Here is an 18,360-nt window from a genome sequence, read left to right on the forward strand (position 1 = left end):
TCATTTAAGTTTTTTACCTCTTTAGAGGACTCATCTACAAATACGGTCACATTGGGGAGGGTAGGCTTTCAATGGATGGATTCTAGGGGACCATGATTTGGTTAGGAGTGGTTTCTCACTACAGAGAAGTGGAGGTATGTGCTCTCTACACGTTGGCTGAATGTCCTCAGCTGGTGACCTAGAGAGTCTGCAAGGACTCCTAACTACTCTCTTTTGGTAAACTAATCTTGGAAGTTACATTCCATCTCTTTTGCAGTGACCTATTTGTCAGACCCTCTGACCCACCTACATCTAAGGAGAGAAACTATACAAGGTTAGATATTCTAGGAGAGAGCATTGGGGGCCATCCTAAGGGTGCCATTCACAACCCTTCGTAAAACAGGCACTTAGTAAGTGCCCTCTTAAACAGTTTTCATGTGTATGGGTGTTTTGCCTGCATGTATGTCTGTGAACCACATGCCTGACTGGTGCCCTTGGAGGAATAAGAGGCTGTCAGATGAGGAACTGGAGCGACAGATGATTGTGAACTGCCATGTGGGTGCCTAGGACTCTGGGAGCCCAGGTCGTCTGCAAGAGCAACAAGTACTCTTAACCACTGAACCGTCTCTCCTGCTCCAAGTGTCTTTTATATCAAATAGGACAAATATAATTCTGTACTTCTGGCATCTACACTTTGCTGGAGGGGATACACCACACATCTACAGTCCCCTCATCTCTGTTCAGTATACAAAATGGAGTCATTCTTGTCATAGCCCCTGAAATGGTTAATCTTGTTGTCAACTTGATGGATATAGAATTACCATGGAAACAAACCTCAGGGCAGGTCAATGAGGGATTTTTGAGACTGAGTTAACTGAGGTAGGATGAGCCACCATAAATATAGGTGGCACCATTCTAAGAGCTGGCATCCCAGACTGGGTAAAAACAAAAGAGAAAGTTAGCTGAGTGCCAGCGTTCACCACTCTCTGTTTCCTGGCTGTGGAGACAGTGTGACCCGTTGCCTCCTGTGGATGCTGCAGAGACATCCCCACTCCCTACGATGGATTGAATTTCTCAAACCATTGGGCAAAAACTTAATTTCTGAAGTTGCTTTTGAGAGGTACTTTTGTCTCAGCAACGGGAGAAGTTAACTATCACACACACTAAAATAGCATTGTGGGCCATGAGAGAGAAAGGGAAATACATGCTTGTGTCATGGATGCCTGCCCAAACAAACAGCCACTCTCTATGTGAGTGTATGTGCACATGAGTGCAGCCTCCCAAAGAGGCCAGAAGGTAGTGTGGATTTCCTGGAGCTGGAGTTACAGGAAGTTTTGGGTCAGCAAGCCTGGAAACTGAACTTGGGTCCTCTGCAAGAGTAGTGTGCACTCTTAACCACTGAGCCTCGTCTCCAGCCCCCAGCTCTCCTATCTTTAAGACTCTCTAGCATGTAATGACAGACCTGCTAGCTATTACCTTAAGACTAGCTTTGGATGGCAGCTGCCACTGCTTTCCAATCAAAGATCTCTAGCTCCCACAATCACCACAGTGCCAAGCAACAACCTTCACTCACAATAACTTTATAGATTTCTCTGTTCTAATACAAGCCCCACCTTCTCTTTGTGGTCCAGACATACGGGGCCCATCCCAGCCTGAACATGGTGATCTTGGGTTGTGGTTGATATATTGTGCACCCCAATAAACTTATCTGGGGGTCAGAGAACAGAACAGCCATAATATTAAACATAGAAGTTAGGCAGTGGTAGCACATGCCTTTAATCCTAGCATTTCAGAGGCAGAGATCCATCTGGATCTCTGTGAGTTCAAAGCCACACTGGAAACAGCCAGGCATAGTAACTCCTGCCTTTAATCCCAGGAAGTGATGGCAGAAAGGAGAAAGGGATGAGGAGCAGGGACTTAGAGCCTGGTTAAGCTTTTAGGCTTCTAGCAGCAGTTCAGCTGAGATTCATTCTGGATGAGGACTCAGAGGCTTCCAGCCTGAGGAAACAGGATCAGCTGAGGAATTGGCAAGGTGAGGTGGCTGTGGCTTGTTCTGCTTCTCTGATTCTCCAGTGTTGACCCCAGTACCTGGCTCCAGGTTTGTTTTTATTAATAAGACCCTTTAAGATTCGTGTTACATTGGGTCCTATTCATTTATCCTAAAGTGAAAGGTCATGTATTGGAGATTCATCTCTTTGTTTTTGTTTAACTCTGACAAAAGAAATACCTATGTTTTCATACGCATTCTTCCTCAGGATACTCCTGTGGAAGTAGATATACCACATAACAGTATATATTTCCACAAAAGTAGACATAGCTGTAGATGTGTATATGTTTAGGGTTGGACAAGAATCAGTGTCCCATCCCAGGTCAGGATAGGGCTTGGTGTAATGGACAGATGAGTGTTTTGGAGGGGGTGGCTGTGAGTTCATGGGGGCAGTGGGGTACAGTGTCTGGGGTTGGGGGAGTCTGTGCTATGCTGCTGTAAAATTGAACCAGAGCCACATGAGCCAAAGGGCCTGAAAATGGAGAAATGTGTGCATCTGCCAAGTGATGGAATCATTACTGTTGGCAGTTGATATTACCCTGTGCTCTGATACTCCCTCATCCATTCTGTGTTGTTGAGAGATGATCTGATAGTGTTGATTGTTCGGACACGAACTTCCATGGAGTGGCCTTTTCTCATTTAGAACCCACCTTCTTAAACCAAGCTTCACAACTCCATCTGGGATTGTGTAAATGGATATGGGGTCATGAAAAAAATTGGCAGCAGCTAAAGGTTTTTGAATGTGCAGTGACCAAAAACTAATTCAGAATCAAAGGTGCAATGAGTTTGAGGTGTTTCTGGCAGGGGGTCACTTGCGTTGTGCCAAGTAACCTCACTGCAGCCTTGAGTCTGAACATATATTGTGCCCACTTTACTCTGTGCATGCCCCACGGTGCCCGTGAGTGCTTCCTGAAGCATCTTGGCTCGTACCTGAGACTGTTCTATGTTATAAAAATTGCAGCATTTTTTGCTGTACACACAGTGTTTTCTGATCCTCTAGAAATACAATGTTTTAATGAGGGAAAACAAAAGTTTTTAATACTTCCTTACTGCCATTCCTCAGCAGGTAAGTATCAAATTACTATGGCTTTGGAGTGTATCATGCCAGAATGTTTGATTTTTAAAATTGCTGTTTGAGTTGCTGGCTTGAGTTTCATAAAATAACATTAAATGAATTTTGGTTTGGGATTAGGACAGAATGTCCAACAATGTTTGAAATGACCCTAGATATACTTCTGCCATTTTATAATATGTATTTGTGCAAAGGGACATTTTCAGCATTGCTGATTACAAAGTTAAAATATTGATCAACTCTTAAAAATTATTGAAGATGCTCCATGTTCTGCATTATCAGATATTCACTCAATATTTAATTCTTCATGTAAAAATAAGCAGACATACTCATTTCATTAGTTTGTGAATTTGAGTTTGCATTTAATAAATGGTTGAATTGTATGTTTATGTCAAAGAGTTGTTTTAAAATAAATTTCCTTATGGTTTATTATCAGTAAATGTTTGATTTGTATGCTTGTTTTATATCCTTATATAACCTTAATATTTTTTCTCAGAATAAATTTCTAAGTCAGAAAACTTTAAGAAGCCCTGATGTAGCATATCCTTTTCATTTGCACTAATGATCATTTATTTATTTGTTTGTGGTTGAGACAAGGTCTCATTTAGCCCAGGCTAGTTTCATGTAGTCATATAGTCAAGGATGACCTTGAATTCCTGGTTGCCTTGTTTGACCTTCCAAGTGCTGGGATTACAGGCATGTCCCACAACACCAAGCACTACGATGCCCTTCTTAAAAAGGTTTTCAGTTTTAGTCTAAATTCTGTCCTTTGCCCTTGGTGTCTCTATTCCTACCTCTTTTTGTTAACATTGGTCTGATGTATGTTGGTTTTTAAATTTTCAACTTGCTGGTGTCATTTGTGTTCTTACTTTCAAATAGCATGTAGTTAACTGTACCTTCCTTTTTAAACCCATTCTAAGGATCTTTGTCTCTCATGGTAGAACTCAACCCCCTCACACGTAATAGCATCCAGGATGTTAGGGTTGTCTCTGCCATTTAATTTTTTATGTTCTATTTATTGTGTCATCTCTCAGCTCCCCACTTCTCTTTTGCTTATGCCTCTTAAATTGAGGAAGTTTGTTCATTACCCTTTCCCCACTCCAGTGAACTGGTAGGTCAATATGAATTCATAGTCATCCAATGTTTACACTTATCATGCAATATGCATACTTCAATATATTTCTATTTCAAAAATTAACTAATGGCTATGTCTCTTCAATTCTGCTGAAAAGCTGATATTTTAGGTTTATGTTATTAATATACTTTTATTTTATTTTTTCATTTTTCTTTTTTATTGAAAAAATTTTATCCAATATATTCTGATCAGTTTCTCCTCCCTCAACTCCTCAAAGATCCTCCCCACCTCCCCACCTGCACCTTTAGATAATGCTTTTTATATCTGAAGAATCCATTAAAATTTGCATTGAAAGTCCAAGAACATTTTATACTATAATTGACTTAGATTTAATTATTTTAAAATTTGTGTTCCAGTGAATTGTATGGGGCAATTTCAATCTTTTCATCTGAGTGCAGTGACCATTATAAAAGTAGCTTCTTGCTGGGCAGAAGTGGCATATGCTCGCAATCCCAACATTCTGGAAGCTGAAAGCTGTGAGACGAAGGTTAACTTTTGTCAGGAAGCAAGATCTTGCCTCAGCAAAATGAAACAAATCCCCCAAACCTTTGTTATATTTACCCAGCACCTCCCACATGACAAGCCACCCACTAACAAGGAAAGGGAGATATCACCCGCCTTGAGGTGGGACCTGTTTGTGTAAACTTAACTAACATTACTCACTATTGCCTTCCTCAGCTCTGGAACAGGAAGGATGTAAGTTCTCAGCTACTGCTCTGGTGCCACGCCTACCTGCCTGATGCCATGCTCCCAGCCATGATGATTATAGACTCTACTACCTGCAACCATGAGCCCTAAATTAAACAATGTATTTGTCTATAAATTGCCTTGGTTATGGTGTTTTGTCACAGCAATTGAAACATAACTAAGACACATCCTCTAACCTTGCTCGCTAGCTTTGAGTTCTCAAAAGCTCATGTTGTTCCCAGTCTCCCTCTGCCACCAACTTGTAGGTAAAATGCAAGCTCTTAGCTGCTGCTCCAGTGCTATGCCTGCCTACCTGCTCCCACGCTCCCTGCCATGATGGTTATAGACTCACTCCTGAAACTGTAAGCAAGCCCCCAATGAAATGCTTTCTTCTATAAATTGCCTTGGTCATGATGTCTCTTCACATCAATTGAAGAGTGACTAAGACACAGGATAAGCAAACTTTAGCATGTAAATGTGACTGGAGAGGCTGGAGAAGGCTTTTGTCTTCTGACTGGCACTGTCCATGGTGAGAGTTTAGATAACATACTATCTAGTTTCTGTGTCTGTGAAAAGAAAAGGAGGGTGCATGAGACAATTCCATGGCTCAATTCAAAGTCTAAGAAATTCACATTTCATTCAGTAATGCACAAAGAAACTTATTCTAATGTTTTCTCTGAGACAGGGAAGACTGGACAGATTGGTCAACATCATACACACTGCTGACATCACGGGCTTAGTTTCTGAAAGTGTGTGTGTGTGTGTGTGTGTGTATGTGTGTGTGTGTGTGTGTGTGTGTGTGTGAGTGAGTGAGAGAGAGAGAGAGAGAGAGAGAGAGAGAGAGAGAGAGAGAGAGAGAGAGAGAGACTTGGAAAGACTCAAAGTAGTGGTGAGTGTGCTCTGGGTCTATCCAGCCCCCAATTCTTCCTAACAACATCCTAACACCATCTGGTGGAGGGGAGTATCTCTTCCCCAGGTAGCAAGTCTGAGAGTGTCTGGAACTCCTATATATAAGGAGCTGACTTGTGACCCAAACTAAATGACTCCTGTCTTTCTGTAATCTAAGTAAATCAGAGATGGCTACAAGTGTCTGGAGATTCACCATCCACAGGTGAATCTTGACTTAGCTGCTGTTTTTGAAGTGAGATCATTCATTCCTGGGCTTTCTCCTTTTAGGAACTATTTGTACCCCTAATCAGGGTCCAGGCATGGGGTAGGGGAAAGCAGGCTTCCACTTGATTCTGAGAGCATCAATCTCCTTCCATGGTATCTCCTTTTGCATCTCTTAGGGAAATAAACTTGTACTGTTTGCAACAACAGATCTCTAAATATTGAAGAATTTCCTCTTAAACTTAAATGTCAGTTTGAGGCTAGAGTTTTTTCTCTGTGATCCTAGACATCCTCTGATATTTAGGCTTTGGAGTGGACATACTTAAGCCAAATCAGATATGACGTCAATGGCCCCTTTGCTTATTGGCATCCTTGAGTAACTCCCCCAAACTCTTTAAGCCTCACTTTTCTAGTCTATAATGTGAGGAAAATAAGACCAGCCACAGAGAATGATTCTAATGCCTAAAGAAAACCCAGAATGCGTTCTCAATAAGCATCCCTTTTGATTGCATTTGCAATCACGAAAGCTCGGATTATGGAGCTGTGTGGGGTCTCATCTGTCTCTAGGGGCTGTAAGTAACTGGGAGCAGAAACTGAAAATGATAGTAATAGCAGCAGAGTATGCTTGCTCACTGCTTACTCCAGCTTAGGAGCTGTCCTACGTGATTTACACATTAGCTTACTGATTCCCCACAACCATCTCACATGGCACAGCACTTTTTTTACTCTACTTAGAGCATGAGCGATTGAGGCAGAAAGCAGTTGAATAATTTGTCTCCAGAAGTGCTGGCTCGGCTCTGATGTTTTCTGTCTGGTTCTGATGAGGGAAGGCTGGGCAGCCAGGCCAATATCACACACACCCTGTGAAATTCTTGTGCTTCCTTTGCATGCCTCTCTTGATCTCTGGGAAGGCCTTGTTGCTGCAAGGCAGGGAAAGAGGCACTTGCTTCATCAGTAGGCATGACATAGCCCGGCTGTGCTTCTGGATTTATTTATTCTTGAAGTGAGATTTCGTCGTGTTTATCACAAATAGACAGGCAGCCCCATGTCCTGTTGATGGGCCTCCCTTTCTGTTCTGAACTGCCAGGATCTGGGAGGGCTGGTGGGAATGGAGAGGCAGCAAGTTTGAAAAGAGGACTGAGCAAGTAATGGATTCCCTGGAGGTGTTTCCCACTTAGCTGGATGTATTGAGCTGATGGGAAGATGGACTTAATTGCTCCACCCTGGCTGATGAGCCCTGAAGATGAGTGTCTTAATTTCGGTTGCTATTGCTATGATGAAACAACATGACCAAAAGCAAGCTGGGGAGGAAAGGGTTTATTTGGCTTACACTTTCACATGGTAGTCCATTACTGAAGAATTCAGGACAGGAACTCAAGCAAGGCTGGAGACTGGAGACAGGAGCTGATGAAGAGACCATGAAGGGGTGTTCCTTATTGGCTGGCTCATCATGGCTTGTCCAGCCTGCTTTCTTATAAAAGCCAGGACCACCAGCCTAGGGAATGACACCACCCACAATGAGCTAATTGGTGAGCACCTCCATCAATCACTAATTAAGAAAATGCTTACAGCAAGATCTTATGGAGGCATTTTTTTCAATTGAGGTTACTACCTTTCAGATGACTCTAGCTTGTGTCAAGCTGACATAAAACTAGGCATTACAATGAATGGGGCTCCTCTGGGAAGCTTCACCATAGAGTAGGTATCTACTACCCAGGGCAGAAGGAAACTGGCTAGAGATAGGTGTAGCCAATAGGGATGCAGATAGGTGCAGCCATTAGGGATGAAGCAGACAGGGTCTGAGGTCAGGTTGGAATGAGGAAGCAGACTAGGGAGCCGGAGGACACCCTGCCTTGAGATCCTCCCCACAGACACACTTAAGCAATGGGGGAAGGATGAGCATGTACCACAGTACAAGGCTCTTGCTTTTCAGTGAGGGGCTGTGACAGGTTAAATTCAGGCTTCTACTAGTCATTCATTGTCTTCTGTTCTCAAGCCCTCAAAGCCACTCAGTTTTGAACAACAGGTTCTTTAAGATAATGCCCAGCTACTGTCCCCGAGTCAGTGTCAGAATGGGATTCATCTTTACTTCTGGCACATCTGCGGGAGCAATCACTGTCTCCCCCAAAACTGGATTTGAGGCTTGTGAGGGCTGCAGGCTTGTCCTGAGGGTAGAGAGGCAAGTTTTATGTTATTTTCTCCTCCAGAGCTGCCTGACTTACCTTACAGAATAGGAGTCTGCTTTCTCTCCCCACACCAGGGAGCTATCCAACAGGCTCTGTTAACTGCTAATTCTTAGGGCAACCCTGTAAGGGGATCCTACAAGACATCTAGAAGAGTCAGGATTCTGATTCAGACCTGCTGGACCCCACCATTGTCCCGTCTTTTGGGTCTTGTGGCATGAGTGCTATTTCTGATCACTGATGCTATTTGATAACAGAAAGAATGACACAACCAGACAGCATTGAGCACCTCTGGCACAGCAGAGCCAGGGTGGCAGCATGGCAAGCTTGTGCTGAAGACGTGGTGCTGGTGTCAGAGAAGCTGAAGCAGGTTGGAGGCCCTTAGGAATCATCTTGGTTCGGGCTCTTTACTGAAGACTTTCTGGATGTCATAACAGGGTGAGGACACATGGCTGGCTTCTAGTGTGTGAAGCCCAGGCTACACTCTACACGTTTTCCTAATAGTCGTCTGATATAAAGTGCCAACAGTGCCTAGACTGACCCCAGAAACCCCTTATTTACAGGTGTGGGGACTGAGTTCCCACAAGATGGGTGCTTCCTCCAGAAAACACAGTTTAGGTGAGGTAAAGACCAGATCAGAGCCCAGATTTGCTCCACCAGATGAGTGATATTTTTGCCACATGGAGTGACCTTGGTCAAGGCAGGGAGGAATAGGTTCTCTGATGTAAGAACTGTTGCTGTGTATCTCTGCAGCCCAGACAGGTGAAGGATCTTCTGGGTCTCACTTTAGGGGAAAATGCTTCAAGCTGACTCTATCCGTGAGGCCCAGGACCCAGTGAGGAAGGAGCACTATGGGTTCTCTTTGGGGCCAGCATGAGTTGGGTACTGCTGAGAGAGGTTGTCTGGTCTCAGTCAGCTCTGAATCCACTTATGGCCCTGTTGGGAACTTTATGACCATTTGATGGAGAACATGAGTACTCTGGCAGCTCCTGATTCTTGAGTAGCCCTTCATGGTTTAGAATACCCTGTCTGCATGGAGGTCTGTGAACCTTATCACACTTTAACCAGGTAGGCAGTGTAGATGAGACTGTTCTCATTTTAGTGAGTAGGGAAGTGAGGTTCCAGGGCTTAGCTTACTGACTGCACCTCTTGCTAGGTGCCCAGCTTAGCCAGGGACCCTGACTTACACCTGCTGCTCTGTCCACCTGTGCTTCCACTTGCTTCTGAACGAGAGGGGAGAGCTTTGGGGAGACCACCTTGCTGCTCTTGTTCTTTCCTGCACACCCGTGGTGTCTCTGCTCCATTCTTACACCTCAATGAACAAACACAGCCAGTATGTAAGTTCCCCTCTAGCACATGAGTGTCTGGAGGAGGTGGTGGGTTTGCATGATGTTGACCGAGCTCAGAATCCAGTAGGGAAGACAGAAAGGTCATTGATCAGAGGGTAGGCAGAGTGCTCCATAAGCCACTGGCCTCACATTACTCTGTGGTCATTTTCATGGCACAGCTCTCTCCAGGAGACTTTGCGCTTCCTCACAGCAGAGTGTTTATTTTCACTTGTGTCTCTGCCCAGCTTTCACAGAATGCTTGACACATGGCGGCTGCTTTCTGTCTCTGCTCAGGGAATGACAATGCAGAGGAATGGTTAAAAGTATCGATCTAGGGCTGAGGGTATGTCTCAGCTGACAGAGTGCTTGACTGGTGCGCACGAAGCCCCGGGCTCCGTCCCAACAAAGCGTAAATCAGGTGTGGTTGTGCATCCCTACAATTCCAGCCCTTGGGAGGTGGAGGCAGGAGCATCAGAAGTTCAAGGTCATCTTTGGCTACGTATCAAGTTCAAGGTCAGCCTGGGCTGCATGAGAGCCTGTCTTAAAAATAGAAGAAAAGAGTATAACTTTGGAGTCTCTTTCCCTTAAGGTCTTGCTGTGTGACTTCAGACTCCTGATTCTGAAAATGGGATTAGAACAATGGCTGCCTCCCATGAGGAGTATTGAAGACTGTCTGTGCTAAATACTCAGCTTTGTGTGTGACACAGCTCTGACACCATGATATGACTCAAGTGTTGCTACACCAGTGCTGCTTGGGGCCTTGTTGGACTGTTGGTTCGGCTTGAACGGTTTAGATGTTAGCGTTATGAATATGTGGGTTTCCCTGGTTTATGCCTGAGGGTGGAGAGCGAGGTCACCTGGCCACACGCTACTTAGCTTTAATGCCCCACAAAGCAAAACGAGTACCACTGCTGCATCATGATAACGACAAGCCTAGTATGATTTAGGATGCATGGGGATGATGATCTGAGTTTGAATTCCACAAGTTCCTTCCTACCTTCCATGACTTCTACCTGAGTCCCTTAAAGCCACCCATCACCATGTTCCTGCATGTTCTCTGCTTCCAAAGATCCCCGAGGAATGATTAAGAACACTCTTCTGTGGGGACGGAGAGACATTTTCAGTGGTTAAGAGTCTCTTCCAGAGGATCCAGTGATTCACAATAGATTGTAACCGCAGCTCTAGTAAATCTGAAATCTCTTCTGGCCTCTGCAGACACCAGACATACAGGTGCCACACAAATACACACACACACACACAAATACACACACACACACGTGTATATACACACGCATATATACATATATACATTCACACATATATACACATACATACACACAAATATACACACATATACATACACACATTTATGCACATACATATACACACACATATACACATATATACATGTACACACATATATACATACATATACACATACACACAATATATACAACACATAGACAAACACACATATGCATACACACATATAGGCATACACATATATATATACACACATGCACATAAAGACAAAATCTTTAAAACCCTTTTGTGACTAAGGACATTTTCCGAGTGACAGGAAAAGCAAGGAACACAGACTTGTACCTGGAGGAAGAAGACAGCGCTGTGTTGGGAGGCTCTTCTGGTTTCCAGGGCTGCAGGTGCTCAGCTGGTGTCCCCAGTTCTGGAGTGCGCAGAGCCCGAGGCCAAGCATGCCTGCTGGCAGCTGTCGGAACCCCAAGTCTCCACCGCCTGCCTTGCTGACAATCCTTGCTCCTTCTGGGGTCTGCCTGATGCCGCCTCCTTGCTGAGCCCAGAGCTGCTTTGTTTTATCTCATTAGTGGGACTCTGACCACGGCTCATCTATGTGGAGAACCTTAGGCAGAGGTGGGGCTGACCCTGTGTCCCTGAACTCTGACCCCAGAGGTCAGACCTTTGTCGCTGAAACAATCTCTGGGGCTAGCTCAGAGTTCCTGTGCCTTCTCTAGGGGATGCAGATGGAGAGACTGCTTCCTATTTCTGCAGCACAATCAAAGCCCCAGGGTCTAAAATCCCAGCTTCTCCCTGCAGTTCCAATTATGTGTGTGTTGTGTGGGTGGTATGGTATGTGGTGTGTGTTTGTGGCGTGTGGTGTGTGTGTATGTGTGTATTGTGTGTGTTGTGTGTTTTGTGTGTGTGTGTGTTTGGTGTAGTGTGGTAGTGGTGGTATGTGTGTGTATATGTGTGTATGTGGTGTGCTGTAGTGTGGTGGTGGTGGTGGTGTGTGTGTGTATGTGTGTGTGTATGTGGTGTGCTGTAGTGTGGTGGTGGTGGTGGTGTGTGTGTGTGTGTTATGATATGTGTGTGTGTGGTATATGTGTGTGTGTGGTGTGGTGTGGTGTGGTGGTGGTGTGTGTGTTATGATATGTGTGTGTGTGTGTGGTATATGTGTGTGTGGTTTGGTGTGGTGTGGTGTGGTGGTAGTGGTGGTGTATGTGTGTGTATATGTGTGTGTGTGGTGTGGTGTGGTGGTGATGTGTGTGTGTGTCTGTGCTGTTAGGCAGTTGGCCATGGGACCAAGGTATTTGATGCTTTGAGGTAGCCGCTGGCTTCTAAAGCAGACACCTGGAGACTCACTGTCAGTCTGTCCCCTGCCTCAGGGCCTGCCAGTGAACAGCATTTTTAGAGCGTGTCTCACCACACAGTACAAGACTGCCTTTTCTGAGAGATTGCCCCTGTGCCTAGTAGCTCCTACCAGAGAATTCACCACACTCCAGTTTCCTCCCGGGTTGTATCATCTGCTCTGCTTAGGCTTTTGCCTGGGTGGGAGCTCAGTCGGGATTTTCCGTCAGTTTTTAAGCATATATTATTCAGACCTTAACTTTAAAAGAAATCTTGTGTTTCTAGATGTTGATTTTTTTTTTAAATTTTTGTAGAAGAGATCCCTCTGTCTCCCTCTCTGCATCTCAGGTGTTCCTGGAGGTCAGAGATGTCAGATTCCCCTTGAGCTGGAGTTACAGGCAGGTATGCGTGGCCTAACATAAATGCAGGGAACTGAACTCAAGTCCTCTGCAAGAGCAGCAAGTGGTTTTAACTGTTGCACCATTTTTCCAGCCCCTTAGATGCTAATTTTCATGACCAGCTCCTAGGGACTGCTTTTTGCTTGTTCTCCGACCTCATAGTGTGTACGCTTTGCTCTCTGACAGTGTCTAGCCACCCCTCAGTATCCCCAGGGGTACATTCCAGTACTCTTCCCATCCCCTGGGGACCCAAATCCATGGACGCTCAAATCCCTTGCATAAATTGTCACAGTGTTTGCATACAGACTGCATATGTCCTTTGTATTGGTGGTAGGGATGCCATGCTTTGTGGGAGGCCCTGATGCAAGAGTCAGGAAGCAGAAGGAGGTGCACATTTGGAGTTAAAGGGAGGAGAGATCAAGAGAATCCCGAGGGAAGGCAGGGAGTCATGGGCAGGGTGAGAGTCGGCAGGAAGAGCTTGTGGGTCAGGAGGAGACGAGGACCAAGTAGTTGTCTTAGAATGTGTCTCTGGTTATGGTCATGGTGCTCACCCCTGGCTGGGCATCAGAGTTTTTGTGTGTATGAATTCTTTTAAAAATTATTTATGAGGCAGGAGAGACAGCTCAGCAGTTAAGAACACTTGTTGCTCTTTCAGAAGGGTTAGGTTTCCAGCACCCTCATGGTGGTTCACAACTATCCCTAACTCCAGTTCCAGGAGATCCAATGCCCTATTCTGAACTCTGAGGGCACTGACTGAATGTGATGTACATACATACAGGCAGGCAAAGCACTCATACACATAAAATAAATACATCTACATTTTGACTTTTTATTTAGCTATTAGAATTTTTAAAATCTCTCCTTGGTAATAACACTATGTGGTTATGGAGCAGAGCAGATAATTTAAGGGGCAACTGGAGAGGACTGCAGGTGAGAAATGAGGTGCTTTCTCTGGTTTATAGTATTTCTGAATGTCTAATAACCACAGCTACCATTTATTGGAGGCTGTGCTGGATCAGACTGGGTGCTTTACAGACATTATTTTATTGAATGCTCACACAACATTATGAAGAAGATACTTTACAGTTTTAAAATTGAAACATAATAGTTGTATGCCTTTATGAGATATGGCATACTATTTTGATATATGTATATAATATATAATGATCAAGTCAAGCAAATTCACATTTTTTTGTTAAATATATAATTTAAAAAATTTTGTGTTTGTGAGTGTTGACTGAATGTATGGAAGTGTGCGACTTGGTGTGCCTGGTACCCATAGATGCCAGAAGAGGGTGTCAGATCCCCTGGGATTGGAGTTATAGGTGGTTGCAAGCTGATACATAGGAGCCAAACATAAATCCTCACAAGATTCGCAAATGCTCTTCACCACTGAGCCGTCTCTCTAGCCCATGTTTCACATTTCTGTCACTTCAAACATCTGTCCTTTTTTTTTGGTCACATCCAACTCCCTCCCTTTGCAGCTGTTTGAAATCTAGTTGATAGTTGTTGATGACGTGGGAACTCCTGTCTTTCTGTATTGTGATAACCTGATAACCGTCTTCCATCCTCTCTCTTCCTTCCTTTTCTTCCATCCTTTCATTCCTAGCTTCTGGTGAATCATGAGGTAGATATGCATAACCCCCATTTTCAGATAAAGACACCAAGAATTCGGGAATTCTTTGGTAAGTTAAATAACTTACCAAAACCAAGTGGAAGAGTTAGGATTTGAATTTGTCATTGAATGTCTAAAAGAAGCACTTTAAAAGTTAGTCGCCGTGGGCCTGGAGAGTTGGCTCAGGGGTTAAGAACAATGGCTACTCTTCTGGAGGACCTGGGTCCTTTCAATTCCCAGCACCCACTTAGTGTCTCACAACCCACTCTAACTCCAATCTTATGGGATCCAAAGCCCTCTTCTGGCCTCTGCGGGCTCTGCACACATGTGGTACACAGAAATACATGTGGGCAAAACACTTATACATGTACGAATAAAAACAATTAAAAAATGTTAACCACTGTGCTCTACTTTCCCGCCCTTTCAGCCCTTGTTCTTGGAACTCAAGGTGTTTGCAATCTGGGGATTCAGAAAAATTGTGCATTAATAAGGAAAGTGCTGCCAGGGAAGGAGGAATGGTGTGTCTGGGTCCTGGGGAGGAAATTCAGCAGCTTGAAAGACTCAGTGTAAGCGTTGCTTCTGAGTCACTGCCCAGAGAAGCATTTTCTGCATTCTGAAATAGTCTCTTCCCCTTGGAGGACATGTGCAGAAAGGTAAAAGAGTAGTGATAGCCATCTTGAAGGTGAGCTACTATGATTTTAATCATGAGCACCGTGTGTGTGTGTGTGTGTGTGTGTGTGTGTGTGTGTGTGTGTGTGTGTTTGTGTGTGTGTGTGCCAGTGCCAGAGAGGTCAACCTTGGGTTTTGTTCTTAAGGCACCACCCATCTTGATTTTTGAGACAGAGTTTCTCACAGGCCTAGAGATTGTAGAGGTCTAGGCCAGCTGGCCAGTGAGCCCAGAGATCTGCCTGTCTTTTCCTCCCCATCTCAAATGCTGGGATTGATTACAAGTGCACATCACCATGCCTGGCATTTTTATGTGGGTTCTGGGGATTGAACTCATATGGTGAAACTGCATGGTGAGCACTTTCCTGACTGAGCTATCTCTGCAGCCTGATCATGGGCATTTTTTTTGGGAGGATACTCCCTCATGCCCCACAGCCTTTGGGCAAGTGGAGATGGTAAAACTCTTCCACTGACTGGCAGTTGGGTTGCTGTTTAAGGATTTTAAAGCATCCTTAGAACAAGAGTTGCAATTGCTAAGAAGGGGCTGCAAGTCCAAGTCACATAGAAGCCTACAGGGGCAGAGCAGCTGGGCTTGGATGGCACCCAGTTCTCTCAAAAGAAATGTGTTTAAATACAGCTTGACATTTTTGGGAGGGCATCTCCTAAGTCAATGTAAATTTACTGCATCTGGAGGGAGAAAGGGCACATTTAGGCTTTCAGAGATGAGAAGCTAAGAGTGGGCATCCGTCAGGGTGTCACCACCTTATATATCAAAGCTGAGACTGCGCTGGTGCTGTCCCCGACTACATGAGTCAGTACATAATAAGCTCCCAAATTGCCAGACCAAAGGCTGCTGCTCACGCCTGTGATTTATGACGGAAATCATGAGCTGCTACATTAACTTCTCCACTTCCCATTTACGTTTGCATGAACTTCAGAGAGGAAGGAGAGGCTTAACTCTTTGTCTGACATGGTCACCGCCACCATGGTCTCAGGAAAACGTGTTTGCTGTGTACCTTTTAAGGTACGCCCAGGTGTTTGCTGTCACCTAGGAAGATGCCTTTGCATTCACCAACTCGCCTCTCAATCCTTGGAGCCTGCTCATGGGAATCAGCTCATCAACAGGTTTAATTGCTCTTCTGGAGAAGCCAGGTAGTTCGAGGACTCTTTATTTGAATGCAATAGCCAAATCAATTTAGGACACAATTACTGGTCAAATGTACAATTTCATACAAGTGGCTCTTACTATTTGCAGGCTTTCTAAAAAATTAAACTTAACGCTCCTGAAATAATTCAGGGCTGAGAGCTTAGACATTCAACATCAAGATGGTGGAAAATGACAGAAGATGCTGATACTTTATCTTACCCTGTTCAGAATTGCTGTAACAAAATGCCTTAGACTGGGGATTCATGAACAACAGATGTTTATTTCTCACAGTTTTGGGGACTGAAATGTCTAAGATCAAGGCATTAGAAGATTTGGGGCCTATAAGGACCTGTTTCCCATAACAGTAGTTTTCACTGTGGTTTTGCAAGTTTTAAGGGGAGAACATGCTGCATTAGGCCTGGATTATAAGAGCAGCAATCTACTTAACAACAGCTCTGCCTACAGGATCTAATTACTGCCCCGCCATTCACACCCTTCCTTATATCACCACCTTAGGGGATGAGATTTCAGCATATAATATTGGGGAGGGAGCTCATAAATGTTGTGGGATATTTATACACTGTGTGAAAATGTATTACTGTGATTGGTGTAATAAAAAGCTGAATGGCCAATAGCTAGGCAGGAGGTATAGGAAGGACTTCTGGGCACAGAGAGGAAGAAGGAGGAGATAACTGAGATGCATATCAGATGCCAACAAGACAGGGAGGGAGTCGGATATACAGAATGAAAAAAAGGTAAAAAGCCATAAGACAAAACATAGATTAGTATAAATGGGTTAGTTTAAGTTATAAAAACTAGTGAATGGGACAAGCCTAAGCTAAGGCCAAGCAGTCATAATTAATAATGTCTCCATGTAGTGGGTAGCCATTCCAGCTTGGATCTGGAAGTTCCAACCCCCATTGAGACTCTGGCAACTGTCACGCCTACAAGGTGGGGCCAGGGGAGGCGCCTGGAGACCTGAGAGCTGAATGGGCCAGCACTCTCTCTGTGCGCTCTCTCTGTGCTGAGACGCTGAACGGTGAAGATGGACTGTGCAGAGCTCCGGAGAACACCGCTGGACTACGATACACCTTCCCCAGACCCTGCGACCTACCTTTCACTTAAATTTGTGAGTTACGCCATTAAATAAATATCCTTTTAACTACGTGGAGTGGCCAAAATAATTTCTCCAATATCTCCGTGTCTTTATTTGGGAGCTGCTTGGGGGGCCCAAAGAAAATTCCAACTACTAGTGATACCCAACATAGGGCACCATTTGTAGTGAGTCTTTCTCTATCCCACTAGCCAGCTCTAAATAATGATACAGAGACTTGTTATTAATTTTGAAAGTTTGGCCTTAGCTTAGGCTTGTCCCATGACCTCTTTTAACTTAATTTAACATGTTTCTATCCATCTATGTTTTGCCTCAGGGCTTTTTACCTTTCTTTCATTCTGCTTCCTCTATGTCTGTCTGTCTGGCACCTGACATTTCCCTGGAATGTCTTTTTCTTTCTTCCCCAAGCCTAAAATCCTCCTACTTATTCTCCCCGCCTAGAAGTCCTGCCTATACCTCCTCCCTCTCTACTGGCTGTTCAGCGTTTTATTATGCCAATCATGTGCCTTAGCAGGCAAGGTAAATCAGCAACACATCTTTATATAATTAAACAAATGCAACACATCTTTGCATAGTTAAACAAATATTCCACAATATATAAGAACTAATAAGAAAACTCTTCAAAATTGCCAAATTGCAAAATAAAATCATTTGATCCTTTATGCCAAAAATTATCAGTAAGAAATTATAACAGAAACAATTACCACTCACAGTAGAAATTTTGTACATCTGTGAATAAACAAGGTGTGAAAAAGTTTCACGGAGAAATTGAAATCCCTCAAGAAACTTGAATAAGGAAATATATCAAGTTCATTGATAGAAAGACACAACCCCACATAAGTTACTAAGTAATCCAAAATCTTATGGCAGTGATTATGTCTCTACAGAGAGCATGCAAAGGGCAAAGAAAGAAAAGGAAATGAAATCAGTTATGGAATGCCATCATCTGATCATGAGTCAGCCATTCCAATTATGAACCCAATGCAACTGTGCCTGCCTGCACTGAGTCTACACAAGAATGAGTGAGTCCAAAGTTTTGTACTTAATTCACTATCTTGGTGAGTCCAAAGTTTTGTACTTAATTCACTTTCTATCCTAACTTGCATTACCAGCTCAAAATTATCTCTTTAGACCTGAAAACATTTTTCTTAGATTAAAAAATTTAAGCCTTTTTTGTCTCTCAACCTTATACACTTTATATCTCTTTTGTGAGTTTCTTTTCTGAATTTGGTAACAATGAAAACTGTAACTATAACGATCTTGTCTTCAACTCCATTA

This window comes from Peromyscus leucopus, chromosome 8b (genome assembly GCF_004664715.2).
Source record: "Peromyscus leucopus breed LL Stock chromosome 8b, UCI_PerLeu_2.1, whole genome shotgun sequence".
In the NCBI taxonomy this organism is placed as follows: Eukaryota; Metazoa; Chordata; class Mammalia; order Rodentia; family Cricetidae; genus Peromyscus; species Peromyscus leucopus.